We start from the raw sequence: 12,500 nt of genomic DNA on the forward strand, positions 1-12,500 counted from the left end.
AAGAACTATACGTCCAATTCCTAGTGAGGCAAATGAAGCATAAGGATTTAAAAATTTTCACATGAAAAGAACTCCGTAAATAAAAGCGGAGGTAACCAAAAAGGGTTCCTGAGTCAAGGCGTAAATTGGGTCCAAAAGGAGTGGTGCTTTGGCGAGGATGGTTGAAAGCGATGCCTTTGATGATGTGGCTTCTTTATGTGCAGTGCGAGGTGTGACGGTGGTGGTATTTGATGAAACGAGGACAGTCTGAGAGTGACGCGGGGTGGTGAAGCGGAGAGGAGTGGTGAACAGAAGTTTCGAGTATGAAAGGGAGTAGTGTACATACGTCTACCGGGGAGAGAGAGAGAGAGAGAGAGAGAGAGAGAGAGAGAGAGAGGGAGGGAGGGAGGGAGGGAGGTAGAGTGTTGGAGGAAGACGGCGCATCTGTCTGAATGTGTCAGTGATTGAAGAAACGCGTGGCAAGATTTATAGCACGTAAACCATTCTTTGAGTTTCTACGGATAGAAGAAGGAGGAGGAGGAGAAAGCTGTGAATGAGGCAGGAAAACTCGGCGAATTCTCTGACGGAAGGAAATTTACGAGACGATATTCATAGGAACTGACATCGAAAAAGGAAGCGCCGTTTTTATTGGAAATCCTGAGGCGATATCATTTTGACACCTACAAATGAGGAGGTGATGAACGGATGCGCCCCGAGGAACCTCTACGAATATTGATCAAGGACCGTGGTGGGTTGTCGGGGCCTTCAGTTGCCGTCGCCAGGGTCAGGGGGGATGGTGTACGCCCTTCCATCGCTACCACCACACCTTTACTTTACTCCTTTTTGCCCCGAGCTGTTTTGTCCATTAAGCCTCTTACCTTATTTTAACATCTCATTAGTATAGCACTGTAATGGCTAATACAGGCGCGCTAAGGGTGTTTATATTCCTTAATGACCAGTAACAATAAATTTATGTATACATTAACACACGCACATGCACGCCGGCCCACGTTCTACTTACACACACATAGGAAGGGTTCGTGATGAGTGGAAATTAATACTGCAAACTAAGCGGTGTTGTCCCTTTAATCACCGTGTTTGTCAAGGGAAGGGAGAGGCCGGGCGGGGAGCCACTGCGCCAGTACCTAGATGGGGTGGTGGCTCAAGTGTTTATGTGGACACTGACTCATGATAATACATTTGACTTCATGCCTCTAAACAATACATCGTCTGGCACTCTCTCCGGCGCCTCCATTGCTCACACTACATCACAATTATTCTTCCCTTGGGTTTCGGTTCCAGGAATTCTTTAATAATATTGTTCCCCAGCTCTGTATATATGATGATGCGTTGCTCCATTAAGGCTATCAGATTAAGACGAAAAATGTAGTGAATTTACCTGGAAATTTATGAAGACAGAAGAATTTCATGAGTATGGTAACGCTGGAAAAAAAAAAAAATTCTGCACATCTGTTTTTTCAGTTGGGAACTTTTTGATTCTGTAGGTGTAAATTACATTGTTACTTAGGTTCAGTTAGTAGAACATTGTCCGAGTCTGGGTCTGAAAAAAATATTCCCATAAATTTCTATATAATTTTATGGTCAGCAAGGTTTTGATTCTGAACTTATGAACTCATTGTTATTTAGATTCAGTTAGTAGTACAGGTAAGCGACTATCGTTATCTGTTTACGTATTTGTGGTATGACCAGAGATAAAACAAAGGAAGTAATGAGGCTGGTGTAAACAAGGCGCCAGATTAAGTGTCTTATTTGTTCAGGAGTTTACTAATGTGGCAAGCGTCTTGGTTGAATAGCTTACAAAAAGACTGGAATTGGCCCTATTGCCTTACCAGTTCCTCTTTTGGTACGCTCCCAAATGAAAAACAGCGGGTAAAGTCGATTGTGGAACCTGATTGCGGCTGAAGTACTGTACTTTCGCTGGTTAGCCTACAAACGAAAAAGTGTGACTGGATCTAGAAAGTCACTAAGCTATCATGGCTTCACTCGGCAAGACAACACTTCTCATGGCAAGGCGCAGGAAATGTACCACTGAAATAACTTTAACCTTAGAGCTCGTCACTGCTAATACCTTGTGAATGCTACTCTTGACCTGATCCTCCTCTTATTTACCTCTTATTTATGACCAATGCCAAACTTCGATGTTGTTTAATTGAATATAATAAGACTCGTGGATTAGGATTAGGCGTATATATATATATATATATATATATATATATATATATATATATATATATATATATATATATATATATATATATATATATATAGTTCCATTATGTGCGAAAATGACTACGAATAAGTGTAAATAATAACTACGAAGCAAATTCCCTCTCCCTCTTGATCTCTTTGAAATCCTGACTAGTGCTGGAGGCGAGGGGCGGGAAGGGCGTGTTGCGTCATATGAAGGTAGGATTGTTCAAAGCTCTATGTAGCGTCTCGTGTGAGTATTGAATGCTGGAGGGCCTGTTTCATGAAGACCAGTGTGACATTCCTTGATTGCACGGGAGAGAGAGAGAGAAAGAGGGAGAAAGAGAGAGAGAGAGAGAGAGAGAGAGAGAGAGAGAGAGAGAGAGAGAGAGAGAGAGAGAGAGAGAGAGAGAGAGAGAGAGAGAGAGAGAGAGAAAAAAAATATGAGTGTGAGTGTTTGTGTGTGAGTGAGCCTGACAAACACACGGACACACTCTCAGACCCGGAGACAGACAGGCAGAGACGATAAGTAATTCTCTGCTAATTGCTTCTCGGCTTCAGAGGCAATCACGGTACACACACAAGGGCTGGACACATTTCGATATTTACCACTCGGCTGGATTGAGTCACTAGCTAGATTCTTTAGATTATTTCTTTTTCCCTTTCGTTTCTCATCTCTTAGCTACCTGGGGGCGTAATCTGAATAATGTTCTGCTTGTTCTCATTCATTTTATGACCTAATTCTCAAGGATCCACTGTGTAATACTAGCAAATGTATCTTTTTCTTGATTAAAATGTGATGTTATGCCACGCCACTCGGAAGCTTGTGACTGATAAGACCTCACAAATCTTTCGCGCTTTCATTCATATTTTAGTAAGTCTGAAGACGTCATTCTTCCCAGCATGAAATATACTCAGACTGTTTCACTCACTGATAAACTCTGCAACTCCCTGCCTGCATCTGTATTTCTCTGTTCATATGATGTGATTTTTTTCCCCAAGAGGAATATCTCAAAACTTTCAACTTTGGATAATTATTTCGGGTTCGCACCTCCCACTTTTTTTTTTTTTTTTAACGCCTCAGTGGGTTTTCTTTCTCTTTCTCTCTATGAATGCTATTGCTTTGGCTAGTACTCACCATTGTGTGTGTGTGTGTGTGTGTGTGTGTGTGTGTGTATTTCACTGTTTGATCTGCTGCAGTCTCTGACGAGACAGCCAGACGTTACCCTACGAAACGAGCCCAGAGCTCATTATTTCCGATCTTCGGATAGGCCTGAGACCAGGCACACACTACACACCGGGACAACAAGGTCACAACTCCTCGATTTACATCCCGTACCTACTCACTGCTAGGTGAACAGGGGCTACACGTGAAAGGAGACACACCCAAATATCTCCACCCGGCCGGGGAATCGAACTCCGGTCCTCTGGCTTGTGAAACCAGCGCTCTAACCACTGAGCTACCGGGCGTGTGTGTGTGTGTGTGTGTGTGTGTGTGTGTGTGTGTGTGTGTGTGCGCACGCGTGTGTGTGCGTGTGAGTGTGAATTGAACAAACATCCATTTCTTAGCGGGTACGTGCGATAGTTTCCTTGCGTATCAGGTGCATCTCATCACACGCGTGTTTCATTAACTCGTACTCAAACGGATTAATTCAGACTTTGGTATTGTTTAGACATAATGAAGCTGCCAGGTAGCTCAGTGGTTAGAGCGCTGGCTTCACAAGCCAGAGGACCGGGGTTCGATTCTCCTTTCACGTGTAGCCCCTGTTCACCTAGCAGTGAGTAGGTACGGGATGTAAATTGAAGAGTTGTGACCTTGTTGTCCCGGTGTGTGGTGTGTGCCTGGTCTCAGGCCTATCCGAAGATCGGAAATAATGAGCTCTGAGCTCGTTCCGTAGGGTAACGTCTGGCTGTCTCGTCAGAGACTGCAGCAGATCAAACAGTGAAAGTCAGTCCACTGTCCTTTGAAAACCTGGAAGCGAAGCCGACATAATATGGAAGAAAACAAGCCTCATCCACTTTATATCCCCTCTCTGAAGGAACATAGTTGAAACCTGCAGATAAGGAGGCTGGTGAGATCCAAGCTGGTAAAAGGGCACAGATGCTTTGAGGATTAATTTCTGAATATAATTGATTGGAAGGACTGACTCCACATCTCTCAGGGCGCGCCTTGACAACATAGCTACCAAGAACTCAGGGGAACAAACTATTGTCTAATTCAGGAGTCCTGGAGGGAGGAAGTTTCTGACTGGTATAATGACCTGAAGTTTGGAGGCATGGCAGGAGACTCACTTTAACGTGACATGAGATATTACTGTTAATGTGCAGGAGTGTTTGGATCAGAGATAGAGTGTGGGGGTTGTTGACCTCTTTTAATTAGTGGTCTTGTTAGTATTTAGGGGTGTTAGCATCACAGTTAGCTTGTGGAGTGAGAAGGTTGTTGACTCCTTTCAATCAGTGATATTGTTAGTATTTAGGAATGTTGGTGTCAGAGGTAGCTTGCGAAGGTTGTTGAATCCTTTTAATTAGTGCACAGACGTGTTGGTATCAGTGGTTATGGAGAGGAGAGAGGTATCTTATTGTTAGCCGAGGAACACACTGGTATTGGTGTGGTCTGAATAACATGTTTGAATAAGTCTTTGTATCAGAGGTTATTGAGAGCATTACTAAAGTGAAGGTGTTGAGAGCGGCATCTTCATTATTGCAGGGCGAAGAGCACCGTGGTATTGTTTTGCTATCAAGTAACATGTGTTGTGTGAATGAGTATTTGTATCAGGTGCTATCAAGGTGCCATCAAGCGTTATCTTAATTATTGCACTACGAGGGATGCCGCGGTATTGGCTGTGCTGTGTGTGACATCCTGATGGATGAATGTCCAGTGAGGCGGTGTTCCAGGGATCGAGGGAAACACTTTTTATTGATTTCAGAAACAAAAGAACACCGTTTTCTCTTATGATCATTGCTCAATCATTCTTTTTGCCACGATGTACCAACATAATTAACTCTCCTTCGATTTTTTATTTGAATATATAACAGTGAAAAGATATCTAGGTGGTAAATCTTAAATATTCTAATAATTTTTAATACTAATACGACAGAATTACCTTTCAGGTAGACTATTTACCTGACTAGGCTGCGAGAGACGGCTTATTTGTCTATTTGTCTATCTGCTACGAACCATTAAGTATTTCATCGGCATTTACACCTCTACATGCATCAGATCTCTTGGAATTAGGAAAATACGACTACCAAGTCTTTGTGAAATGAGAACCGAAAGAAAATAAAGTGAGTCCTATTACCTGGATACTCCTTCGTCAGGTGAACATGTCTCCTATTGCTAAGGTGTGGTGAAGAGATTACTAGACTTACCTGGAATGAGTCAGCACACAGCAAGGGCTTAAACAGATACTGGTGGTGATAAGGCCAACATAATGATAAGGTAATGACCACTTTACTGTTAATGAAGCGCTCTCTCTCTCTCTCTCTCTCTCTCTCTCTCTCTCTCTCTCTCTCTCTCTCTCTCTCTCTCTCTCTCTCTCTCTCTCTCTCTCTCTCTCTCTCTCTCTCTCTCTCTCTCTCTCTCTCGCTCAGGTTGCAGGAAGACATAGCATCGGTCAAGACATTTATTTTCCACCTACCGTTGTAGTAACATATGTGAGTAATAAATTATACATTGAGTGAAGACCATCCATCTGTGTAGCGACTCGTCTGGCCTTCCTCCTTCAGTCCCTGCCCTGTCTTGCCTTGCCCTCCTTCCAGTGTTGCTGATTAATTATCTCTCCTTTTCATCTTTTTTTTCGATCTTTCTAAGGTACACATCGGTTAGATAAACGAAAGTGAAAGGAGGTAAATCTGAGTTAAGGAGCAAGAAAGGGGAGAGACTCACGACACTAAAACGCATATTGAGTTCATAATTCTTCTTCCGTTTCTTTCAAATTTTAAATGAAACTTAAGCAATTCCAAAGATTATCGTTCTTTTATATTTGGTGGGCCTGATAGAGACGCGCCTCGTACCCCCTGACTGGCATTGCCTTTTGTTCGAGTACCAGGAATGTGTGTATAAGTTCGCTTCAACTTGTAAAATAGTTTTGTATTCCCCACATCCCCACAGATGGACCAATAATGAGAGAAAGAGAGAGAGAGAGAGAGAGAGAGAGAGAGAGAGAGAGAGAGAGAGAGAGAGAGAGAGAGAGAGAGAGAGATCCCTATCCCGTATCTTATGAACCAGAGAGAACTATACAGTGACATACATATGGCTACCCTCACATCACCTACATGCGTTGGGGCAGCGCTCACACTCGGCATTCAGTTGCTTTTATTTCACGGTTACATGTAGACAGTGACAGGAAGACCGCATCAATACTTCGAGTGTGGCGCAGTGACGCTGAATGGCGTTGGGAATACATTTGATGGCTCGCTCATAGACTAAAGGTTCGTGTCATGGGTGCCTCGGGAAGCTCTGGTCGCCGTGGCAGTGACCAGAGCCACGCCTAAAGCCTAACAGTGAGAGATGAGCAGTCACGCTTGAGGAAACTGAAACACTGCACCTTAACACACACACACACACACACACACACACACACACACACACACACACACACACACACACACACACAACGCAAATTGAAGGATAAAGTTTATGATACTCATACACACACACACACACACACACACACACACACACACACACACACACACACACACACACACACACACACACACACACACACACACACACACACACACACACACACAGCTACGGGACACTGATATGTATGTACGTGTAAACAAGAGCAGCAGTGCACACTCCCACACGCCTGTCACAACACGTACTGCGTTGCTTTTGGCCAATATCCTACTCACAAGAAGGCGTCGCTGGCAGTTGGTATCAGTTAGACCAAAGACGCGTGTGTGCCGAGCCTGAGACAAAGGAGACACTCTTTACTGCTCACTGACATTAAGGCAGCGACGTCGACCCCTGCAGGGAAAGTCTGGTATAAGCCCCTCGTTCGCTGCCTGCTGGAGGACACTAGGAGGTTTACGGCCAAGAGGCGCCAACGACCTCTCCTTCTCCTTTCCCTCGCGTCACCTGAAACTGTGGTGAACGCTGCTCATTATTACACCTGGGTGGCCGAGGCGTCAGGTTGAGGATGGTGGTCAGCAAGGGCAGGCGTGGCGGTGTGCGTGGCTGGGTAATAGGTAAGGATGTGGCGGCGCCCTGATGTGGAAGCCGCCCGTGCCGCCCGTCGCCTTAGCCCACCGCCCACGAGTACCAGCAGCAGGGCCACGTAGAACACCACCACTGCCTGTAGGAGGGGGGAAAAAAGACACCTGTTAAAAGTTTACTACTATACATGTAACTTGTTCGTGTTGTGTGTGTGTGTGTGTGTGTGTGTGTGTGTGTGTGTGTGTGTGTGAGAGCGCGCGCGCGTGCGCGCCCCAAGACTGGACCCATTACGGAGAGTAGACTCTTTCTTTTCTCACACGTCATAGCACATAATGGAAACATTTCTTCAGCGACAGGCTCTTCAATAAAGCCAAATGACCCCATCCTCTCCACTGGCACTCTTAACATCCCTGAGATCACCCTCCTATTGCACGCCAGGGACGAGGTGGGGTCGCAACTCACCGTGACGTAGAGAGCGGCGCCGCGAGTGTGTTCTGGCTGGGAGGAGTGAGGCAGTGCGTGGAGGAGGTCCCGGTATCCATTGACGGAGAGATGAGATGGACAGCCCGCCAGTCGCCCCCTGAGAAATACGGATAGATTAACAAACACACACACACACACACACACACACACACACACACACACACACACACACACACACACACACACACACATCACAGTAAAGATTCTCAGTCACAATACAAGCATTCTCGTTTGTTTTCCTTTCTTTTTTCCACCTAAGAAAACGAGAAACGAGTACTTAGGAAAAGTGAAAAAAAGAAGCACACGGATCGCAACGATAGGACGAAAAATAACAACTGCCGAAAAAGTGAAAAAAAAAAAAGAACAGTAGCTCTACCGAATGTCTGAAAACGGATACGTAAAGTGCTATTCCCTTTACTATTCTTACAACTAACTCTATGCATTAGTTCCATATGCTTTAGAGAGCCGTAGGAAGGCATAAAGGCAGCGTTATTATATATGCATTATTTTCCTCATATTCCGTCAGTGAATTTGAAATGGTTGCACGAAAGCCGATTCCAGGTGTGTGGCAGCGGCTCAAAGGGATGGCGTGCTTGGTGGTGCTGGCGCTGCATTCGTGTGTCTTCTGTGCCTTTGCATCCATTCAAAACAAAGGTGAAAAACAGAACACACAAAGGAGCCTCACACACACACACACACACACACACACACACACACACACACACACACACACACACACACACACACACACACACACACACACACACACACACACACACACACACACACCTCTCTCTCTCTCTCTCTCTCTCTCTCTTGCACGCACGTGTATGCATATCATAATTTTATTCATTTTCTCTAGAATAGTTTAATCCTTAAAACTTTTGTGCGGGGTGAGAGAGAGAAGCGTGGTTTTCTTTTTTCCGTGCGATATTACCTGCCTGAATGTGTTTTTTATTTGTTTACTTTCTTATTCTGTCTAGTTGTTTGAGTGTCTGTGTGAGTGTCTGTCTGTTTGCCTCTTTGTTTGTCGCTTTGTCTGATAATTTCTGTACCTTTCTTCTTATTTACCTATCTGTCTGTCTGTCTGTCTGTCTCTGCCTGTCTCTCTGTATGTTTATTTCTTTGTCTTAGTGTATGTCTTTCTGTATCTCCGTATGTCTGTGCGTCTGAGTCTCTGTTTGTTGTTTTTCTATTTGTTTTCTGTTTGTCTGTCTGTTTGTTTGTTGTCTGTCTGTGTCTGTGTCTGTGTCTCTGTCTCTGTCTCTGTCTCTGTCTCTGTCTGTCTGTCTGTCTGTCTGTCTGTCTGTCTGTCTGTCTGTCTGTCTGTCTCTCTCTCTCTCTCTCTCTCTCTCTCTCTCTCTCTCTCTCTCTCACTTCAACAGGTGCAAAAAGCCTCTTTTCTTTCATGTCCTTCCCTGTCCTCACCTGGCTTGAGCGCAGAGCTGTAGTGTCGAGGCATCCAACCCGAACTCCATTGTTGTGAGTGGCACGTGGCAGTCCCCCGTTGGCTATGGAACGGCAGGCGAGCACTTACTTATCAGTTTTCCACGCACTTATTCCAGTATTCAGAAACGCTTTGCTTTTTCACCACGGGTTTTCAAAGGTCACAGAGATGATTAGCCGGGTTCTCAAGACTGCCTCTCCTTTTGATAGTGTGGATATCTCGTTGAACTGCCACTAGAGCAGATCTGCTTGTAGCGTGCCTTTAGAAAGTGCTGCAGGTGAGGCACAGAAATATTTCAGAATATGTTGCTTTGTTCGATGTTGTAGTGCCGTGGGAGACACACTGGGCAGTTATGTATACGGTGTTGCAAGTTGTCCTTTGCTATATAACTTCACTATTGCTGCTCCATTATCATTATTTACTCTGATTCTTTCATTTGTTCCTCTCTCACTGTTTTCCTTATGAATCTTTTTTCTTTTTTATTTCAGTGACAGCAATATGTATATCCTATGGCGTGAAGTGCTGGGTGACGCTATAATGTGCGTGTGATATGTGATCCTGTACTCTTCAAATAAGAGGTTAGTAAATAGGAGAGATGTGATGTAGGAAAAATGTTCTTATCCTGTATTCTGTAAAGCTGTTTTGTTCTACTTTCTTTTTATGTCTGCTGAGAGTTGTTTTCCTTGTCTTTTTTTAATCTATAGTTTATGAACTTTTTGTTTTGTTTTGTTTTTGTTTTGTTTCGTGTCACTGTCTCACGTTTCTCATTGTTCAGAGTGATTATTTCCCAGTCACTTTTCAGCTGGTTTCCTTTGCACGGTTCACTTTACGATATTTTCCACTTCCCTGTGAAAAAAAGAAAAAGAGATATGAGAGGCGCTGCACGACACTTCATTTCCTTTACCGAGGAGAACGTTTGAAAAATTAAGTGAGAGAAATTATTCACGAGAGAGAGAGAGAGAGAGAGAGAGAGAGAGAGAGAGAGAGAGAGAATTAAGAGTATATTCAATACTTGGGAGACGTTAAGTGATTTTGAATGTGGGAAGCGAAGACATTTTACAACCATCAGAAGTGGAAGGGAGGAGCAGCGAAGGGGAAGGAAGCGAGGCGGCGAAAGTCGTTGGATGGAGTGAAAAAAAAATATATATATATATATATAGAACTGACTACCGAACGCCGCACAACTAAAGGCGACGGAAGGCAAAAAGGGAACGAAACGCAGCTCTTCTTCGTATTTATTTGATTTGACCCTTTTTCACCTGGCTTCTCTCCCACCCAGGTGTCCTAAGAGCTACCTGCAAACTAGTTAATTAATGTAGCTACCCTCTAATTTTTTCTTCCTTCTCTGTAGAACTCACTTGAATTAATATCTCTTAGTTGTGCGGTTTTATTTTCACGGTCTTAATTTATTGCCACACGTTTGGTATTAAAAGGAATCCCAACAACCTCGGAAGTTAAGAAATAAAGCCTTAATGATTAAAGTTTGGAATCCTTAAGACGACACCACGCCAAGCTGTGGGGGGGGGGGCGATAACCAGCTTGTCAGGTGAGGAGCTCGCCAACTCTCCCTCCTGTCCAAACCTGTCTGGCTTCAACGTTAAGTTGTTTTGTTATATTTCTTTATCCTTATTATTGATATCCATTTTGTCTGTTTAGTCTTGTTTATTTATTCATTTATCATTTTTTTTTCTCTTCATGTCGTGTTTCGTTTTTTGTAGCATTTTTATTCATTCATGCATTCATTTATTTATTTATCCATTTTTGTATTCATTTTATGTTTTACTTTCATTTGTGTTATAAATCGTTGTCTTTATAATAAGGAAGGTTTCTTGGTCTCGCTCCTGTCCATAACGTGTCATACCTTCTTGCTTATCGTTTATTTGTTCATTCATTTTTTGCCGTGTTCATTTTGTTGTCTGAGATTCACTTATTTCACGTGTCTTTGTTTTTACATAAGGAAATTTTGCTTACGTCTAAAAAAAAAGGTTTCCATTTTTACTTCTTTTTCATTTTTATTTCATCATTCTTCATTTTCATAGGCCAAGATTTAAGAAAAATATCAAGAAGGCCAATATAAATTTTAGATATGAGAAACACTCCAGTTAAACTCGGACTCATAAATTGGAATATTTCGCACCTCCATTAGAAAACGGTAATTGGCAGTTAAAATATGAGGCACGACTGCATAATTATTCCCTAAAGAGAGTGAGAGAGGAGAGAAAAAGAAAAACAAGACTGCTCACGACTCGAATTTCCCATTTCCCAGGAGAGAGAGAGAGAGAGAGAGAGAGAGAGAGAGAGAGAGAGAGAGAGAGAGCCCTAAAGGTGGTGATCGGCTCAGTGCAATTAGCCCTGCATTCTAATTAATTAATCCTATGTTACTTTTTTTGTTACACGGTCTAATACCCTCCAGTCATTGCCAGACCTAACCCGGCTCCCATCCCTCCCTCCTTTGTCTGCCGGCTATATAGCTAATGGAATATGTGCATTAATTAACCATGTTCACGTTATATCGTACTGTGATGCAGGTATAAAGGTGACGAGAATGCAATGGACGGGATGTTTTGAGTTGGCGTTTCCTTGTTATGGCGCGTGAGAAATATTGCACCAAATACCTCTGACCGGCAGTTTTGGGACGTAGAGAGAGAGAGAGAGAGAGAGAGAGAGAGAGAGAGAGAGAGAGAGAGAGAGAGAGAGAGAGAGAGAGAGAGAGAGAGAGAGAGAGAGAGAGAGAGAGAGAGAGAGAGAGAGAGAGAAGAGAGGAGAGAGGAGAGGGGGTGGGATAGCTCGCATGAACGGATCTGAATGATAATTTGCACTTGTCTGAAAGTATGCATTAAGCTGCTTTATTCTCCAGCTTAACACATTCTCTATTTTACGGTGGTGTTTTAGTTGACAAGAGCACTATCCTCTTAGAGTTTCATATTCCTGCTATTTTTGAATGAACTGGTTTTCCTGTTTTTATTTCGAGTCATTACTTTCCTTGACAATTTTTCACACACTGCGCTCGACGAGAATGAAAAATATTAATTAAACTGACACTGAAATATATTGATAAAAACGTAATAAGCGCATAAGCAACTGAAGAAATTAGTGCCATTGTCGATTAGATAAAGTTTTCTGACAAATGGATTCACCTAAGTGCCTGAAATAACTGGAAAAAAAGAGTATGGAAGTCATAAGACACAGAGAAACAAGAAAGAGGAGGCGACGCTG

General features: G+C 43.2%; 1 long non-coding RNA gene across 1 annotated transcript in view; it reads right to left on the reverse strand.

Moving 5' to 3' along the window:
- Window positions 1–5,797: 5,797 nt before the first annotated feature.
- LOC123508924 overlaps window positions 5,798–12,500 on the reverse strand; it is a 15,876-nt gene continuing 9,173 nt past the window's right edge. The window contains exons 2-4 of the long non-coding RNA XR_006676036.1: window positions 9,266–10,130; window positions 7,817–7,934; window positions 5,798–7,493 (exon numbers count right to left, since the gene is read on the reverse strand). This is a non-coding gene — a long non-coding RNA (uncharacterized LOC123508924). The remainder of the gene's footprint in view (window positions 7,494–7,816; window positions 7,935–9,265; window positions 10,131–12,500) is intronic.

Source organism: Portunus trituberculatus, chromosome 25, assembly GCF_017591435.1.
Source record: "Portunus trituberculatus isolate SZX2019 chromosome 25, ASM1759143v1, whole genome shotgun sequence".
Taxonomy (NCBI): Eukaryota; Metazoa; Arthropoda; class Malacostraca; order Decapoda; family Portunidae; genus Portunus; species Portunus trituberculatus.